This window comes from Rhinatrema bivittatum, unplaced genomic scaffold, assembly GCF_901001135.1.
Source record: "Rhinatrema bivittatum unplaced genomic scaffold, aRhiBiv1.1, whole genome shotgun sequence".
In the NCBI taxonomy this organism is placed as follows: Eukaryota; Metazoa; Chordata; class Amphibia; order Gymnophiona; family Rhinatrematidae; genus Rhinatrema; species Rhinatrema bivittatum.
The window spans coordinates 104,339-119,992 of NW_021820817.1; positions in this window are offsets into that span (position 1 = coordinate 104,339).

The window sequence follows — 15,654 nt, forward strand, 5'->3', positions numbered from 1 at the left end:
GGAAAAGGTATCCTATACTACATCAACTCAACCAAAGTCCTTATCGGAGGAGAATCTACAGCTACAATAACCTTCGACGCCTGTGAAGCCATTGGAAAACACCCTAACGCCCTCCATTGCGGATCTCAGTCCTGGAAAAAGTCCTACGCTCACAACCACAAGTACCTTTGCCCTTACAATCGGGTAGCCAACCCATCAAATTGGCTACCATGTCAAGGAGACTTAATTTTATCAGGATGGGCTCTGGTATGTGACTATACAGGAGGTGGATATCATGGCTGCCATGGAATTGGCAGATTAACTACAGTAGCTGGTAATATCATGTCCATACAATGGCCAATACGAGGTGAAGGATTTCCCTGGCAAGATACTTGGGGCTTTGGAATCGATGGTACCGGAAAAGACCCCATGACTTACATAACCATCACCCAGCGTCGAGACAAGCCTCGACCAATCATCCATCAAACTACTGTAGTAGGCTATCAATCCTTCTTCGATGAAATATCCCACGCATCAGAAGAATTGAGAAAACATGCTTTCTCCAATCAAGCAAAGAATATGTTTGTCAATCTGGCTGAGAATATAGCTCTCTCCCTCGAAGTTAAAAATTGTTTTGTCTGCGGAGGAACGAACACTGGAGAGCAATGGCCGTGGGAAGCTAAAGAAGTCTTCCAAACCGATCTTAACCAATTAAACACGACTATAACTTACAAACGAAAACCACACCCATACGAATGGGCTCTCCAGACCGATGTCATTGGCAGACAGTGTATTTCTCGACAACATTCCCGAATATATACTACCTCTGTTGGTAATTCCCCATGTACTGGGGTGCTTACTGCTAACCTAACTAAACAAACCTGGTGGCAAACTGAGAATTTCACAATGCCCACTACCATGTGGACTGAAAAAAACCTCAACAAAACGTGGACAGCAGCTGGAGTGCCAACTACCATCTTCGCTGCACCAGACGGCTACTACTTCGTTTGTGGCCGACGGGCATATGAATTGTTACCACTCAACTGGTATGGCACTTGTTTCCTAGCCACCATACGACCAAGTTTCTTTCTCTTGCCAATCACAGCAGGAGAAACATTAGGTGTACCCGTTTACAGCCCCATCAAGCCAAACAAGCGTCGCAGAACTCCTAAAGTTTCTATTGGAGATTGGAAGGATCAGGAGTGGCCTCCTGAACGCATTGTACAATACTACGGCCCGGCCACATGGGCTGAGGATGGCTCCTATGGATATAGAACTCCTATATACATGTTAAATCGCATCATTCGCCTGCAAGCAGTATTAGAAATGCTGACTAACGATTCTGCAATGGCTCTCAATATCCTTGCCAAACAAAATACCAAAATAATTACAGCTGTCTACCAAAATCGTTTAGCCTTGGATTACCTCCTAGCACAAGAAGGTGGTGTCTGTGGTAAATTTAATCTCTCCAATTGTTGTTTGCAGATTGATGATAAGAGTAAAGTAATCGAGGAAATTACTGACCGAATGATCCGGTTAGCCCATGTTCCTGTACAAACCTGGACCGGTGTCCTTGATTGGACTTCCTCATTACCAAATTGGCTCACCTCCATTCCCGGATTAAAGGACATTCTCTTTCCTCTGCTATTTTTTATTCTAACTTGCATTTTGTTCCCTTTCTGTCTACCTCTTATTTTCAGAAATCTCAGATCAATGATTGAAACCATTGCTGATCGCAGAGCTGCAGCTCATGTTATGATGATCAATAAGTATGTGTCAATTTCCCCATTCCCTGATTCTAATGCATCTGACTCTGATATTTCTTTTGACTCTGATACTTCAGATAACGATTATTTTGAAACCAAACTCTAATACTCCCATTAGTCGAACATCCCCTGGACCACTTTTGTTGCTAGGGTAAGTCGGGCTACAAAGGGGGGTGACGCCTATAGGGCCCATCCGTCTCAAACCCGTGAAGTAACCAACGACCTGGCAGCATTTTAGGGTCCACTTTGCAAACTCCATGTATTAATTCTTGATTCTCTTTTCAGTTACCTAACAGCTACAAGTGATACTTCCACTTTCCTTCGACGTTGAAGTATCAAAGGGGGGAATGAAGGAGTTCGATTCCATGAACCCCTGAAGACTGCACAGCTGTGACGCCCCTCGTCTCATCATGCTGCAGTGAAACGCACAGCCATCTTGATTTACTAACATTTGCAACGCAAACGTAACCTAATACGTAATAACGTACTTACGCACTAACGTTTAGTGAACATGACTCCATTTGGGATTCATATTTTGTATTGTATTAATACGAACGCCGTCGCAAATGTCTAACCCGTCAATTAAATGACGAAACAATAGTCTGATCATAAGCTACGCCTACTAGAGACCACGCTAGCTATTGCTTGTTCAGCAGTTTGTAAATTGTTTGTTCAGCAAAACCAGAACGCATGTGTGAAAGATAAGAACTGTAAAATGTATAAAGGTTTGCTCCGAAGGGGGCGTGGCATGCAGTTGTACTAAGCCGTTGTCTTAGCTGCATCTTGCTGGCAATAAAAGTCTATCTTTACGGATCAGTTGTCTGGACCTCCTTACTGACAGAAAAGAGACGGTTACAAAGGTACATTTGCACTGGCAAAACTATACTGGAAACGCAGGTGGAAGGGGAAGGGCCCAGAGGAAGGCTGAGAACACGACATGGATCACACTGTCCCCCACGATACTGATGCTTGACACTAGGACCACAAAGCCATGAGTGGAAAACACATAGAGCAGAAGAGCAAGGAGCTCCATAAGAGCCCGTTACCTTGCCAATGGACCTGGAATATTTCCTTTTCAAGTCATGGCTGGAAGCATTGAGCATAGCAGATGGTGCAGGTAAAGAGCAAAGGCCCACCCAGCCTGCCCGGCTGAGGTTCTGCCCCTGCTTTCCTATCACCGTGGTGCGTAGAGAAGATGATGACAGATTCCTTTATACAAATCAATCCAGTGGCGCCCTCTCTGCCCCCACCGGCCACACTGCTTGGCCAGTTCAGGCCCCATCACCTTCCTCTGTAATTCTTACAGGCCCGGCTCTTGAACAGTCAGGCCCCGTTGTGTCTTCTTAGCAAGCTCTGCAAGACTGCACCAGGCCTCCCCATGCTCCCTGCCAGGAGAATGAAAGCTGGGAGGCGAGGAGCGGCCTGGCACTTACCAACCAGGGAGAGCAGGGGGTTCAAATCCCACTGCGCTCCTTGTGACCTCTGGGGAGAGAGCAATAACCCCAGTACCTGACTGTAAGCAGAATATAAACTCATAAAATAAATAATGCTGGTACTGAACCCGCCCTGTGAAGGAGAGGGAGGGAGTGAGGAGCAGCTCCAGCTCCTGCACGGCCTCCCTGCCCTCACCCAGCAGCTTCCTCCAGGCCTCACCGCCTGCTCTGGTGTGGGGAGTGGGGAGGGCACGGGCCCCCAGCTCTCTCTTTCTCTCTGGCCCATGGCGAGAGGGCGAGAGGGCAGGAGGGGTGAACAGGACTTCATGATCAGTAAGTGGAGCTCAATCTCCCTGCAGATCTCTCTTAAAATAAAAAGCGGAGGAAGGAGAAGCGGGGATGATGGGGAGGGGGGAGGGGGGCCTGTTTAATGAGGTGCTCACAGCTCAGATTGGAAAAATGACAGAGAAAAGCAGCCTCTTTCTGTGCTAATGAATTGCTCTTTGTGGTGAGAGAGTCCTGTCGCAGCATTAATACAGGAGCCCCTAACACACGGGTCAGGGTTACGCAAACAAAGCTGCAGGCCGGAGGCGCAGGGCACTCTGTCTTCATTTACAATGCCACTTCCCATGATTGGGCAGCGGCACTGGGCTAGGAAGCCTCCGCTGAGCACAGAGCACTTTATTTACACTCAATAATGAAAGCAGCCACAGGAAGAAGGGGGGACAGGCGGCAAAGCAATTTACTGGCTGCCACAGGAAAGAGTGATTTGCAAACTCCTAGAGGGAGGAGGAGGAGGCGACTACCAGCAAGGAGAGAACATGGAGCACAACCAAGAGGAGCTGGCCCCCTCCCACCTCAGACACAGCAGGCTTAATGTCAGCAGAGTCAGTCTGCACACCCCTGATACAGTGCTGACTGTCAGCAGCCTCGCACTCAGTCTGCACACCTCAGACAAAATGCTAGCTCATTGTCTGCACACTCCTCCTCTGGCACAGTGCCAGCACGCTGTCAGCATCCCCTGCAGCCAGGCTGTGCACCCCTCACACAGTGCCGGCTCACTGTCAGCATCCCCTGCAGCCAGGCTGTGCACCCCTCACACAGTGCCGGCTCACTGTCAGCATCCCCTGCAGCCAGGCTGTGCATCCCTCACACAGTGCCGGCACACTGTCAGCATCCCCTGCAGCCAGGCTGTGCATCCCTCACACAGTGCCAGCACGCTGTCAGCATCCTCTGCAGCCAGGCTGTGCATCCCTCACACAGTGCCGGCTCACTGTCAGCATCCCCTGCAGCCAGGCTGTGCATCCCTCACACAGTGCCAGCACGCTGTCAGCATCCCCTGCAGCCAGGCTGTGCATCCCTCACACAGTGCCAGCACGCTGTCAGCATCCCCTGCAGCCAGGCTGTGCACCCCTCACACAGTGCCGGCTCACTGTCAGCATCCCCTGCAACCAGGCTGTGCATCCCTCACACAGTGCCAGCACACTGTCAGCATCCCCTGCAGCCAGGCTGTGCACCCCTCACACAGTGCCGGCTCACTGTCAGCATCCCCTGCAGCCAGGCTGTGCACCCCTCACACAGTGCCGGCTCACTGTCAGCATCCCCTGCAGCCAGGCTGTGCATCCCTCACACAGTGCCGGCTCACTGTCAGCATCCCCTGCAGCCAGGCTGTGCACACCTCACACAGTGCCGGCTCACTGTCAGCATCCCCTGCAGCCAGGCTGTGCATCCCTCACACAGTGCCGGCTCACTGTCAGCATCCCCTGCAGCCAGGCTGTGCACCCCTCACACAGTGCCAGCACGCTGTCAGCATCCCCTGCAGCCAGGCTGTGCATCCCTCACACAGTGCCGGCTCACTGTCAGCATCCCCTGCAGCCAGGCTGTGCATCCCTCACACAGTGCCAGCACGCTGTCAGCATCCCCTGCAGCCAGGCTGTGCACGCCTCACACAGTGCCAGCACGCTGTCAGCATCCCCTGCAGCCAGGCTGTGCACCCCTCACACAGTGCAGGCTCACTGTCAGCATCCCCTGCAGCCAGGCTGTGCATCCCTCACACAGTGCCGGCTCACTGTCAGCATCCCCTGCAGCCAGGCTGTGCACCCCTCACACAGTGCAGGCTCACTGTCAGCATCCCCTGCAGCCAGGCTGTGCATCCCTCACACAGTGCAGGCTCACTGTCAGCATCCTCTCAGCCAGGCTGTGCATCCCTCACACAGTGCCAGCACACTGTCAGCATCCCCTGCAGCCAGGCTGTGCATCCCTCACACAGTGCCAGCACACTGTCAGCATCCCCTGCAGCCAGGCTGTGCATCCCTCACACAGTGCCAGCACACTGTCAGCATCCCCTGCAGCCAGGCTGTGCATCCCTCACACAGTGCCGGCACACTGTCAGCATCCCCTGCAGCCAGGCTGTGCATCCCTCACACAGTGCCGGCTCACTGTCAGCATCCCCTGCAGCCAGGCTGTGCATCCCTCACACAGTGCCAGCACACTGTCAGCATCCCCTGCAGCCAGGCTGTGCATCCCTCACACAGTGCCGGCTCACTGTCAGCATCCCCTGCAGCCAGGCTGTGCATCCCTCACACAGTGCCGGCACACTGTCAGCATCCCCTGCAGCCAGGCTGTGCATCCCTCACACAGTGCCGGCACACTGTCAGCATCCCCTGCAGCCAGGCTGTGCATCCCTCACACAGTGCCGGCTCACTGTCAGCATCCCCTGCAGCCAGGCTGTGCACCCCTCACACAGTGCCGGCACACTGTCAGCATCCCCTGCAGCCAGGCTGTGCACCCCTCACACAGTGCCGGCTCACTGTCAGCATCCCCTGCAGCCAGGCTGTGCACGCCTCACACAGTGCCAGCACACTGTCAGCATCCCCTGCAGCCAGGCTGTGCACGCCTCACACAGTGCCAGCACACTGTCAGCATCCCCTGCAGCCAGGCTGTGCACGCCTCACACAGTGCCAGCACACTGTCAGCATCCCCTGCAGCCAGGCTGTGCACCCCTCACACAGTGCCAGCACACTGTCAGCATCCCCTGCAGCCAGGCTGTGCACCCCTCACACAGTGCCAGCACACTGTCAGCATCCCCTGCAGCCAGGCTGTGCACCCCTCACACAGTGCCAGCACACTGTCAGCATCCCCTGCAGCCAGGCTGTGCACCCCTCACACAGTGCCGGCTCACTGTCAGCATCCCCTGCAGCCAGGCTGTGCACCCCTCACACAGTGCCAGCACACTGTCAGCATCCCCTGCAGCCAGGCTGTGCATCCCTCACACAGTGCCAGCACACTGTCAGCATCCCCTGCAGCCAGGCTGTGCATCCCTCACACAGTGCCGGCACACTGTCAGCATCCCCTGTAGCCAGGCTGTGCACCCCTCACACAGTGCCGGCTCACTGTCAGCATCCCCTGCAGCCAGACTGTGCATCCCTCACACAGTGCCGGCTCACTGTCAGCATCCCCTGCAGCCAGGCTGTGCATCCCTCACACAGTGCCGGCTCACTGTCAGCATCCCCTGCAACCAGGCTCTGCATCCCTCACACAGTGCCGGCTCACTGTCAGCATCCTCTCAGCCAGGCTGTGCATCCCTCACACAGTGCCGGCTCACTGTCAGCATCCCCTGCAGCCAGGCTGTGCATCCCTCACACAGTGCCGGCTCACTGTCAGCATCCCCTGCAGCCAGGCTGTGCATCCCTCACACAGTGCCGGCTCACTGTCAGCATCCCCTGCAGCCAGGCTGTGCATCCCTCACACAGTGCCGGCTCACTGTCAGCATCCCCTGCAGCCAGGCTGTGCATCCCTCACACAGTGCCGGCTCACTGTCAGCATCCCCTGCAGCCAGGCTGTGCATCCCTCACACAGTGCCGGCTCACTGTCAGCATCCTCTCAGCCAGGCTGTGCACCCCTCACACAGTGCCGGCTCACTGTCAGCATCCTCGCAGCCAGGCTGTGCATCCCTCACACAGTGCCGGCTCACTGTCAGCATCCTCTCAGCCAGGCTGTGCATCCCTCACACAGTGCCGGCTCACTGTCAGCATCCCCTGCAGCCAGGCTGTGCATCCCTCACACAGTGCCGGCTCACTGTCAGCATCCTCGCAGCCAGGCTGTGCATCCCTCACACAGTGCCGGCTCACTGTCAGCATCCTCTCAGCCAGGCCGTGCATCCCTCACACAGTGCCGGCTAACTGTCAGCATCCCCTGCAGCCAGGCTGTGCATCCCTCACACAGTGCCGGCTCACTGTCAGCATCCCCTGCAGCCAGGCTGTGCATCCCTCACACAGTGCCGGCTCACTGTCAGCATCCCCTGCAGCCAGGCTGTGCACCCCTCACACAGTGCCGGCTCACTGTCAGCATCCCCTGCAGCCAGGCTGTGCATCCCTCACACAGTGCCGGCTCACTGTCAGCATCCCCTGCAGCCAGGCTGTGCATCCCTCACACAGTGCCGGCTCACTGTCAGCATCCCCTGCAGCCAGGCTGTGCATCCCTCACACAGTGCCGGCTCACTGTCAGCATCCCCTGCAGCCAGGCTGTGCATCCCTCACACAGTGCCGGCTCACTGTCAGCATCCTCTCAGCCAGGCTGTGCACCCCTCACACAGTGCCGGCTCACTGTCAGCATCCTCGCAGCCAGGCTGTGCATCCCTCACACAGTGCCGGCTCACTGTCAGCATCCTCTCAGCCAGGCTGTGCATCCCTCACACAGTGCCGGCTCACTGTCAGCATCCCCTGCAGCCAGGCTGTGCATCCCTCACACAGTGCCGGCTCACTGTCAGCATCCTCTCAGCCAGGCTGTGCACCCCTCACACAGTGCCGGCTCACTGTCAGCATCCTCGCAGCCAGGCTGTGCATCCCTCACACAGTGCCGGCTCACTGTCAGCATCCTCTCAGCCAGGCTGTGCATCCCTCACACAGTGCCGGCTCACTGTCAGCATCCCCTGCAGCCAGGCTGTGCATCCCTCACACAGTGCCGGCTCACTGTCAGCATTTCCTGCAGACAGGATATGAACCTTTCACATTGTGTGGAGATGGAATCTCTACCTGTGTAACATCAAGCTAGGTGGAGAGAACATTGCACCAATCTCATCTTTGGGTGATTTTTCGTTTTCCCTCATTTTCTCTCTTTCTCTGTCCCCCAGTGGTTGTTATGCAGCTCAGCTGCTCACCCACTGCCAGGACCCAGACTCTCCCAGCCCCAGCTTCTCACCCACTGCTCGGCCCCAGACTCTCCCAGCCCCAGCCTCTCACCCACTGCCCTACCCCAGACTCTCCCAGTCCCAGGCTCAGCTTCTCACCCACTGCCCAGCCCCAGTCTCTCCCAGTCCCAGGCTCTGCTTCTCACCCAGTGCCCGGCCCCAGTCTCTCCCAGTCTCTGATTCTGGTGCTCACTCACTGCCCGGCCCCAGTCTCTCCCAGTCCCTGATTCTGGTGCTCACTCACTGCCCGGCCCCAGTCTCTCCCAGTCTCTGATTCTGGTGCTCACTCACTGCCCGGCCCCAGTCTCTCCCAGTCTCTGATTCTGGTGCTCAGTCACTGCCCGGCCCCTGTTTCTCCCAGTCCCAGATTCTGGGGCTCACTCACTGCCCGGCCCCAGTCTCTCCCAGTCCCTGATTCTGGGGCTCACTCACTACCCGGCCCCAGAGTCTCCCAGTCCCTGATGTTGGTGCTCACTCACTGCCCGGCCCCAGTCTCTCCCAGTCCCAGATTCTGGTGCTCACTCACTGCTCCTGCCAGACACAGCACTGGTCCCGTTTCCTGTAAGGTGTGCAGTGTTTGGCAATGAAGGAAGTGCAGCAGTGCAGTCGGCCGCTGGCATCCTGCCTCTGGGAGTCTGCGTCTGTCACCTTCTCATTTCTTCACTTCAGGAGCAGAATCAGCAGCAGAATGAGAGGTGGCAGCTAACATTGCTTCTCATCACCCCCGACAGAAGCACCCTGAGTTCCTCTCCCCCCTCTCCAGCTCAGATTCAGGAAACTCTGCTGGCATGATAACTGGTTCATGTATTACCAAAGCAGCACATAGAGTGCTTAAAATAAATACGGAAAATATTGTATTGATAGATTCTTGGATTTTCTCTCTCTGCTTTGGGAAATGTGCAGCTCTGCCCTCTCTATATTTTGCACGGCACAGGAGGAAATGCGTTGTCTTTCTAGTTCTCCGCTATTGCATTGCATACAGTCGGCCTTCTCGGGGTTTCCAATTCAGTTTCTGTCTGCTCATTTCTGGGGCAACCTGCAGACTACAACTGTCACATCCAGCTCTGGCTAACATGAACCCCACTGAGCTGGCCACGCAATCTGAGACCCAGGACTAGCTCCTGGTGGCACCGGACCAACACCTGGCGAAGCCTGCAGGAGCACGTTAATGTCCTCGTCCAAAATCTTCCCCTGGGGCCCTATGGATCTGTGCCGTGGCAAGCCCAGCGCTCTGTCCTCATACTTCCCTGCTCGCTTCTCGGGGCTTTCTGAATCAGTGCTCTACAGTTTTCAGTCTGCGAGTAAAGTGGCAGGAGCCGGTGGGAGGGAAGGAGGCCGGACAGCGCAGAAGGAGGACATCAATGGCACCTGTGGGGCTGAACCAGACCACCGCTCGCTCAGGAGCCCACCCACCGCCGAACTGAAGCACAGCGGCAACGCCGGAGGCATAAGAACATAAGAAATTGCCATGCTGGGTCAGACCAAGGGTCCATCGAGCCCAGCATCCTGTTTCCAACAGTGGCCAAACCAGGCCACAAGAACCTGGCAATTACCCAAACACTAAGAAGATCCCATGCTACTGATGCAATTAATAGCAGTGGCTATTCCCTAAGTAAACTTGATTAATAGCAGGAAATGGACTTCTCCTCCAAGAACTTATCCAAACCTTTTTTGAACACAGCTACACTAACTGCACTAACCACATCCTCTGGCAACAAATTCCAGAGCTTTATTGTGTGTTGAGTGAAAAAGAATTTTCTCCGATTAGTCTTAAATGTGCTACTTGCTAACTTCATGGAGTGCCCCCTAGTCCTTCTATTATTCGAAAGTGAAAATAACCGAGTCACATCTACTCGTTCAAGACCTCTCTTGATCTTAAAGACCTCAATCATATCCCCCCCTCAGCCGTCTCTTCTCCAAGCTGAAAAGTCCTAACCTCTTTAGCCTTTCCTCATAGGGGAGCTGTTCCATCCCCTTTATCATTTTGGTTGCCCTTCTCTGTACCTTTTCCATCGCAACTATATCTTTTTTGAGATGCGGCGACCAGAATTGTACACAGTATTCAAGGTGCGGTCTCACCATGGAGCGATACAGAGGCATTATGACATTTTCCCTTTTATTCACCATTCCCTTCCTAATAATTCCCAACATTCTGTTTGCTTTTTTGACTGCTGCAGCACACTGAGCTGACGATTTTAAAGTATTATCCACTATGATGCCTAGATCTTTTTCCTGGGTGATAGCTCCTAATATGGAACCTAACATCGTGTAACTACAGCAAGGGTTATTTTTCCCTATATGCAACACCTTGCACTTGTCCACATTAAATTTCATCTGCCATTTGGATGCCCAATCTTCCAGTCTTGCAAGGTCCTCCTGTAATGCATCACAATCTGCTTATGATTTAACTACTCTGAATAATTTTGTATCATCTGCAAATTTGATAACCTCACTCGTCGTATTCCTTTCCAGATCATTTATAAATATATTGAAAAGCACCAGTCCAAGTACAGATCCCTGAGGCACTCCACTGTTTACCCTTTTCCACTGAGAAAATTGACCATTTAATCCTACTCTCTGTTTCCTGTCTTTTAACCAGTTTGTAATCCACGAAAGGACATCGCCTCCTACCCCATGACTTTTTAGTTTTCTTAGAAGCCTCTCATGAGGAACTTTGTCAGAAACCTTCTGAAAATCAAAATTTTTAAATACCTGTCGGAGGGCCACGTGGGTCCAGGCGGTAGGCGGGATCCGGGGGGCCGGTGGTCGCGTGTTAAATCTAGGCCGCGGGCGGGTGGGCGCCTGTTCCAGGCGGCAGCGGCAGCGGCGGCGGGGGACACGCGTTAGTTCGAGACGGGCGGCGGGTGGTCGCGTGTTAAATCTAGGCCGGGTCCGCACAGGCGCGCATTCATTCATTCACTGCCGGTGGGGGCTGCCGGAGAGGCAACCCCCACCGGCAGTGAATGAATGAATGTGCGCCTGTGCGACCCCTGCGATTCGGTGCTCAAGGCGTCACGGCATGTGACTGCCTTGAGCGCCGAATCGCAGGGGTCGCACAGGCGCGCATTCATTCATCCAGGCGGAGGAGCCGGTGGCGAAAGCAGCCGGCTCCTCCGCCTGGATGAATGAATTCATTCACTGCCGGTGGGGGCTGCCTCTCCGGCAGCCCCCACCGGCAGTGAATGAATGAATGCGTGCCTGTGCGGACCCGGCCTAGATTTAACACGCGACCACCCGGCTCCCGCCGCCGCCGCCTGTACCCACGCGGCCCTCCGACAGGTATTTAAAAATGTTTATTTTTTCTTCTGTCAGGTTTTATGTGTCCCACATCATTACATTTTCTCGATCATCTCTGTATCGCTTTTTTTTTAAATTGTGTTTTATTGTGTTTGAGTGTCTTAAGCGGTGTCGATGGATTTGTTACTAGACTCACAGTCCTAACTCCTACTAGGGGGAGGCGGTAAACTAACACGTTACGGCCGCGGCAAAACAGTGCGTTACTAATGAGATAACCTGAGCGCGCGTTACGGTATCGGAGGGGAATAGCTAATTCCTTCATTATACAGCTAATTCGTTCATTTACATGCCGGGTGCGGGAAGGGTTACGCGTCTGTTTTAAGAAGCGCTACGGACGCGCAAAACTGGAGACTGTATCGCTGGTTTGCATTACGCATCCGAATTGGGCGCAGCGAGCTCGTTACAGACGAGAAATCTTCAACTGAACTTTACTGTATCAAGCTGTTAATTTGGTATTATGCTGCCTCTCGCCTTAGAGGCATCATAGATTGGCATAAATCCTCTCCACCGGCACTCTGGGTCCTCCTGGAACAACCCATGGCTGAACAAATGCCATTAACAGCTTTGTTATGGCAACCCAGACAGCCCTGGAGAGCATTGGAGGTGGTTCCCCACTATACAATAATAATAGGAAGAAGAAGAACATAAGAACTTGCCATGCTGGGTCAGACCAAGGGTCCATCAAGCCCAGCATCCTGTTTCCAACAGAGGCCAATCCAGGCCATAAGAACCTGGCAATTACCCAAACACTAAGAAGCTCCCATGCTACTGATGCAATTAATAGCAGTGGCTATTCCCTAAGTGAACTTAATTAATAGCCGTTAAGAACATAAGAAATTACCATGCTGGGTCAGACCAAGGGTCCATCAAGCCCAGCATCCTGTTTCCAACAGAGGCCAAAAACCAGGCCACAAGAACCTGGCAATTACCCAAACACTAAGAAGAACCCATGCTACTGATGCAATTAATAGCAGTGGCTATTCCCTAAGGGGTGGATTTTATAATGGACTTCTCCTCCAAGAACTTATCCAAACCTATTTTGAACCCAGCTACACTAACTGCACTAACCACATCCTTTGGCAACAAATTCCAGAGCTTTATTGTGCGTTGAGTGAAAAATAATTTTCTCCGATTAGTCTTAAATGTGCTACTTGCTAACTTCATGGAGTGCCCCCTAGTCCTTCTATTATTCAAAAGTGTAAATAACTGATTCATATCTACTCATTCAAGACCTCTCATGATATTAAAGACCTATCATATCCCCCCTCAGCCGTCTCTTCTCCAAGCTGAACAGCTCTATCCTCTTTAGTCTTTCCTCATAGGGGAGCTGTTCCATCCCCTTTATCATTTTGGTCGCCCTTCTCTGTACCTTCTCCATTGCAACTATATCTTTTTTGAGATGCAGCGACCAGATCCTTCGCCCCTGGAATAGAGTCTACATTGTTTCAAGCGTGGAAACTGAAGGGGATATCCAGATTCGAGCATCTATGGGGGCCACAAGGAATTTTAGATTTTAACACCATGCAACAAACATATGATCTCCCCAATGATGCCTTATTTGCCTATAATCAAGTCCGGCAATTTTTGCAAACCACTTCTTTAACATACCACTTGATGTAGGGAGTGTCTATGTTTGAATCCATGTGCCGTAATGCTGACAAAATGGAAAGTACACTAATCAAAAATATACATGTTACTAAATAGAGACCTCCCCATTCCTCTTCAATGGCAGGGGGAATGAAGAAAAGAGGATTTATATCCAGAAAACCATCAACAAGGACTGAATTGCACAGGCTGGGTAAACAAATAAGCGTGGAAGTAGCTTGCTTATTGTGGCAGTTACTACCCCTAACCAATTAAGCTTGATACTTCACTTAGATGCAGCTCCAGCACTGCTCTCTACATCAATGGCAGGGATGGAAGGTAACTAGAACCAAAAAGTTACTAATAAAGGCCAAGAGTATCAGATAAGTGTGAGAAAAAAAATAAGTGTGGAAGCTTCATGGGCAGACTGGATGGGCCGTTTGGTCTTCTTCTGCCGTCATTTCTATGTTTCTATTAAAGCATGAGAGAAAGACTTAGGTCTTACTATGTCAGACACCGATTGGCGGGCAACTTACATGGCAATTAGCAAAGGTCTTATTTCTGCATCCTTGATAGAAACCAGATACAAAATATTAAGATGGTATCACCCTCCAGTCAATATCCAGCGCTTCTCCCCTGGCTCTGCAGATAGATGCTGGAAGGGATGTACAGGCCTGGGTTCTTACTGCCATACGTGGTGGGAATGTCCTCTCATACAGGCCTCATGTTGCTTGAATGATATTATTCCTTTATCTTTCCCTCTGCTACCCATAAATGCGCTATTCAGTGTACCTATCTCCAGAGGGGATACAAGCCAATAGCGATTTGTACAACAAATTATGGTTGCATCCCGAAATGTGCTGGCTCAACTCTGGAGATCACCGCAGGTTCCCACTTTTCCCATGCTTATTGTAAAGGTTGATTATCTATATCGAATGGGGAAAATCTATGCCCAGCGTCACAATCTTGTTTCCAAATTTGAGAAAACATGGGCATCAAATTTATCATGGAAAGCTAAGAATGTGTAGAGGGAGATGTCTCAACGCTCTGACTGGTTTACCTTGAAAGCTAAGTTCAGAGTCACGACTTTCACCTTTCTCATGTTACCTAAACTTAATAATACGGGATGAATGCATGCCTATGTTAACCAGCAAAGATAAGATCGGGACTCTCCCTTCGCATTCTGGGGTTGGTGTTACGATTCCTCCTGTAGCTGTGCCACAGGAGGCCTCTCACCTTTTCTCTGGAGGCCGCATTGAAGCCGGGGCCTTGCCTGGACAGTCTATTCAGGTTTTGCTCCATGGTCCGTGACCAGCCCATGGGTAGTGGCAGTGTAGGGCGTGCTGCGTCGCAGTCTCAACCCAGTACTTGATCCTGCTTCTGAATACCTTTGCCTGCAGTACCTTGCTTCTGAACCTTAGTCCAAAGTCCTTGCACGAGTCTTCATCTGCGCACTCAAGTGAGTCTTCGTCTGTACCTCCAAGTTCCTCGTCTACGTCTAGAGTCTCTATGTTCCAGAGCCTTCGTCTGCCCCCGTCCGTAGTCCGGTCTGCTGCTTCTTGTCATTCCTTGTGGCAGGTCCGAAAGGTCAGAGGACTTTCAATAACCAACACCATGTGTTGGCTCCAGAAGCATGCAGGTCTGGCAGAGGGTCAGACCGTCCATCTCCACCCATGCTGGGACACGCCTCGCCTACCCTCGGAGATGGGATTGCTCTCCTAGCATAAGAACATAAGAACATAAGGGGCGCTGCCCCTTCTGTAACAGTATGCAAGGCCTTCTGTAACAGTTGGAGTGGGGTTTAAGATGGAATATAAATACTATGGAGAGTATTGATATATGTACAGAATGTGGATGCTCATGGTTACCCTTTTTTTCTTGATTATGTACTGTATGTTCTTCAATAAAACTGTTAAATTACTAATTTATTCAGAGTAGTTAAATCACAAGCGGATTGTGATACATTACAGGAGGACCTTGCGAGACTGGAAGATTGGTCATCCAGATGGCAGATGAAATTTAATGTGGATAAGTGCAAGGTGTTGCATATAGGGAAAAATAACCCTTGCTGTAGTTACACGATGTTAGGTTCCATATTAGGTGCTACCACCCAGGAAAAAGATCTAGGTGTCATAGTGGATAACACATTGAAATTGTCGGCTCAGTGTGCTGCAGCAGTCAAAAAAGCAAACAGAATGTTGGGAATTATTAGGAAGGGAATGGTGAATAAAACAGAAAATGTCATAATGCCTCTGTATCGCTCCATGGTGAGACCGCACCTTGAATACTGTGTGCAATTCTGGTCGCCACATCTCAAAAAAGATATAATTGAGATGGAGAAGGTACAGAGAAGGGCAACCAAAATGATAAAGGGGATGGAATGGAACAGCTCCCCTATAAGGAAAGG